General features: G+C 48.1%; 1 long non-coding RNA gene across 1 annotated transcript; it reads right to left on the bottom strand.

Annotated features, from left to right (window-relative positions):
* Nucleotides 1–3,395: 3,395 nt before the first annotated feature.
* Nucleotides 3,396–4,843, bottom strand: LOC143270368 (uncharacterized). The gene is made up of 3 exons (XR_013047530.1): nt 4,701–4,843; nt 3,952–4,050; nt 3,396–3,791 (listed from the first exon to the last, which is right to left on the bottom strand). It is a non-coding gene; the product is annotated as an uncharacterized LOC143270368 (long non-coding RNA).

Here is a 4,843-nt window from a genome sequence, read left to right as displayed (position 1 = left end):
GGGTGTGGGGTAATCCTAGTGCTCAGGAGGTGGATCAAGAGCTCATAGCTTCATAGCAAGCTCAAGGCTAGCCTGGGATGTGTGAGGTCTTATCTCAAAACAAGAAAATAACCAAGGGGGGTAGGGGAGAGAGAGAGAGAGAGAGAGAGAGAGAGAGAGAGAGAGAGAGAGAGAGAGAGAGAGAGAGAGAGAGAGAGTTTCTTGCTCATCAGTTTCTAGAATCTTAACACAGAATGCACCCACAAACTGAGATAATGTCTTAGGAGTTCACCCACTAGCTAGAAAGAACACAATGTATTTTTTACACATTCCTTGATACAAACAACACACACTACCTAGTAATAGTGTCAAAGAAGCAAGGCCGAGAAGCTCACTCGGTCTCTGTGATGGTTACTTTCAATTGTCAGCCTCATAGGGTCTAGAATCACCTAGGAGACACTTCTCAGTTTGCTTGGGAAAGTTTATCTAGATTTATCTAGTTTATCATTTAGGATAGGAGCCCCCCACCCCCCACCCCATGGTTTGGGACCCTGGACTGCACAGAAGGAGAAAGTTAGCTGAGCACAGACATTCATCGCTCTCAGCTTCCGACTTCAAATGCAAACATACCCAGCACCAAACATACCTAGCAATCTCATGACTTTCCTGCCGTGATGAACAGAGAGCCGAAATAAATCCTTACTTCCTTCAATTGCATTTGTCAGGGGTTCCGTCACAGCAGCAGGAAGAGTAGCTGAGACAATATCTTTGTACTTAGAGTGGTGGGAAAAGACTGTGGACTGGTTTTGACCGGCTCTGGCCTGTTCTGGGCTGATGGAGTGGCCACCAGAGGGCCCTTCTTCACCCTCCACCACTTTCCTCCTTAAATTATCCCATCAACTCTTCCCTTCTCTTCTTCCTTTCAGGAGGTGAACTCATAATCTGTTCTGTATGGCTAGAGCATTGATCCTCAAACTTCCAGTGTGGGTCAGTGTACGTGTGTGTGTGTGTGTGTGTGTGTGTGTGTGTGTGTGTGTGTGTGAACTTGACACAAGCTATGGCCATTCCAGAGGAGGGATCCTCATCTGAGGAAGTTTCTCCACCAGACTGGCCTGTGGGGCATTTCACTTATTAATGACTGATGTGGAAGGGTATGGTAAACTAAACCCTGTCCTCTCCAAGTCGCTTTTGATCGTGGTATTTGTCACAGCAACAGCATACCCCCTCCTCTTCCCGGGCCCCTCTGCTCTCCTGAAGCTCTCAGCTCATGCCTTGCTCCTTACCTTTGACCTATAAACTTGACCGCTTCTCTCTTCTTTTTAGTAATAGCGTTACCACTGGCCTCCTATGCTAAAATGCAGAACACTTTCAAATCTTTCAATCATGCTATTGGTTAACAATACATATGCACACTATGTAAGGTTTTATTTTTTTCTGTTATGTATCAAGATGTCTTATGGGCCACAAGAATATATTATAGAGATTCAGCTATATATTAAAGCTATACCTAGAAATTCCAAGGTATTTTTCTAGAGGAAGCCATTTATCATGGAATATTTGGGGTTATTCAGTTTTTAATATTTCTTCTGCTATGAAATTCTGTGGGCCCACATACTACTAGACCATACTGGCAAACAGTTCAGCTTCTCAGATGCTGATCCTCTCTCTAGGTGACTAACTCCCCTGAAGAGCCTAGGAGACAAGCAGGCTGCAGATGCATAGCTTTGCTGCTTGTACAAATGAAGCTCAGACCATCCCTTGCCTTCAGCCCTAGTGGTTTTCCAGAGCTATTGACTGAGAACAAAGGAGGTTTTTGCATATCCAGGTGGAGTGAAGAGTGAGGCGGAATTCCTGGTGGCAGAGAGTCACAGGGTGAGGAGAGGAAGAACAAGGCAGTTTTTCTGTAGATGGTGGACAGAGCTGCATACCAGAGAGAAGAGAGATTCAGTAGGTGGTGAGGCAGATCTCTTGTAGAGTTTTCTCAGAGCCAGGAGTAAGGAGCAAGGAAAGAAAGATGGAGGACGAAGGAACCGAGGACGAAGATGTGGTCAAAAGCACAGGCGCTTCCTAAAACCATGAGGACAGGGAAAATGCGCACAGAGAGGAGCTGAATGTGAGGACCGGGCTGAAGCTGTGTAGACAGAGTTTTGTCCTAGAGGAATAAAGTAAATGGATAAAGAGCTTGGTGTACTTAGATTCATTTCCCAAAAGTAATTCTTGTCATTCGTGGTTTCTCTTCTGGGCCCCTGGGAAGAATGTCACTAAGGCTGGTCCTATAATAATATTTGAGAAAGAAGTTCTGATTTCTTTTGATAGCCAGCTCATGGCAATCCCAGGTCCTTTTATTCTGATCTTAATTTCTGACGTTAACTCAGATTATACATAACACTTCACACAATATATGTAGGTTATAGAATATGTGTGTGTGTGTGTGTGTGTGTGTGTGTGTGTGTGTGTGTGTGTGTACATATATGTGGGGATACAGAATGGTACAAATGAGGCCACAGACTTCAAGAATACCTTGCTGGAAGTAGAGGCAGAGCCAATACAAATGTAGAGTAAGCCACTGCAGATGATTAGAGACTAGTGAACCCAGCTAGAGGTGTGTAGAGGTGAGCAGAGTAGAGCCACAAGGTTATGGAGTCCAGCTGAACCTCAAGGTCACTGGATGGACAGAGAGATGGACTGATGACCATGATTTCAGTGGCCCGGTGAGGACAGGAGTTTGCTGCTCATGATGCCCTTGATATATGCACTGGGTGGTGAGGTGACAGGTTATTGTCCTTGTCATCCAACAGTAGGCTTCCTCCTTTATATGTGGCTCAGGTGAGAGCATTTTATCCTTTGTTGGCCTGGTCTGCATGATGAGCTCTGCGGCCTGGTTTTTCCGATATGGCTTTAATAGGTCCATGTCCCTGCTCTACTTGGTAAGCTGCACATTTAGGTGTAAATCAGTGCCTCCAAGGGGATGCTGCCAAGGTCCTGGGGTTCACAGCCAGAGTGAGGGGCACACTCATTCTGCTGCAGGATTTGTCCCTTCGGTGATGCTAAATGCTGCTTATAAAATGGGCAAAGCCCAGCCCGAATGCTTCATACAGTGCGAAGTAATCTGGAGCCGGGAGCAGCCTGACGCCCCTCCTCCCCGTTGGAGATTCCCAAACCGACAGCTGTGATTGCTGTCCGCTCTATCGCTATTGTGTTTACCACTCCACGTGTGTGTGTGTGTGTGTGTGTGTGTGTGTGTGTGTGTGTGTGTGTGTGCCGGGAGAGACTTATGACAACGGTGTTCACTGGAAACAACCGATGGACGTTTTTTTAAAAAATTCACCTCCTTTATTGATTCTTTGAGAGCGTCACACCATGCACCCCAATTCTGCTCACCTCCTGGTACCCCCATCCCCTCCCTTCACCCTTGCAGCGTGCCCCCCCACAAAAGAAAATTTAAACATAACAAAACAAAGCAAGCAAATAAACAAACAAAACAAAACAAAAAAAAGAAGAAAAGAAAAAAGAGTAAAAAAAAAAAAAACAAAAACCTCTTTGTTTCTCTTCTTTCTTGCCTCTCCAACACCGCTTCCTTGGTCCTGGTGCCATTAGAATCCTTGGTGCATCATATAGTGTACTCTTTTGTCCCGTCAGCTGTCAGCTGATTCACTCATTGCAATGAGCCACTGGTCTGGTTCAAGGCCTCTGGTCTCTGGGACACCATCATCCCTGAAACTCCTCTGGGATACCCTGTGGCCGCCCAGAGTCATGGAGGTCCTGTGGGTATTGTTCCACAGGACCAGGCCCTTCACGAGCTCCAGCAGGTCCTAGATGGGGTAGATGTTAGGGTGGGTCAACCCAAGGCTTGGCTGTGGGCCGGGGTGGTAGCTGAGCTGGTCAGTCCTGGCCACTGGAGCCACCCCCCTCAGGTGAGGGGATGGAATCAGCTTCCCTCTGCCTCTGCCCTCAGGGGCAGTTGACTGTTACCTGTGGTGAAGGGCGGGGCCATCTCTCCCAAGTGCCAACTCTCCCTGGAGGGTTGGGGGCAGCACAGTAGTGTCCAGTGAGAGGCAAGCCCTGCTTTCCCTGGGCCAGAGAAAGGATGGGGCCGGGTCAACATGGTCATCTGATTTCATCTCTCATGGTTCCTATACGCCCCTGAGGTGACATGGGCCACAGACATCAACACAGACCCCAGCCGCAGCTGGACCACGGACCCAGCCCTGGCCCCCAGCCCTGGCCCAGGCATCACCATGGCACTGGGTAGTAGTGTGTGCCGCTCAGATCTGTATAGCTCCGGCTGCAGTATGGCCCTTGGGAACCTACATGGTCCAAGGTGGCTGATCAGACCCCAAGCAACCACACAGTTTTTGATACCCGATTAACTTTTAACCCACTGAATCCAAGTCTCAGTTGTTTAGGATCTATGCAAAACTACCCAGGCATGTTAGTGACCCAGATGTTTTGCTTTCTGAGGGACAGTTCTGAGTCCTTCTCGGAAAAAAAGGTCAGGGTTTAAAGTTTGACTTGGTGACGTCACTCCACTGTGCAAGCCCCTGCCACACTCTGGTGACCTGTGGCTGCTCTGCTGGGCTGCCAGGCCCCCCCTCAGCCCTGTTTCTGCACCTTTGTGCCTCTACCCCCCCCCACTGCTCTTCACAGCAGAGCACCAAGAAATCCTTCAGCATCTGCGGACTCTGTTTTTCTTCCAGGTGTTGCCCCCACCCCCCACTTACCTGGATGGCTTCACGCATCCTTGGGGTGTGGGCATCTTTCCTTTGAGAATGCTGTCCCTAAGCCCCTGTCATATCTAATGCTGCTTTCAATGTCATTACACAGCTTATATTCAATACACAAGCAATGTTTGTGGAGAGGAGAA

This window comes from Peromyscus maniculatus, chromosome 23 (assembly GCF_049852395.1).
Source record: "Peromyscus maniculatus bairdii isolate BWxNUB_F1_BW_parent chromosome 23, HU_Pman_BW_mat_3.1, whole genome shotgun sequence".
Lineage (NCBI taxonomy): Eukaryota > Metazoa > Chordata > Mammalia > Rodentia > Cricetidae > Peromyscus > Peromyscus maniculatus.
This window is presented reverse-complemented; position numbering and strand designations above follow the sequence as displayed.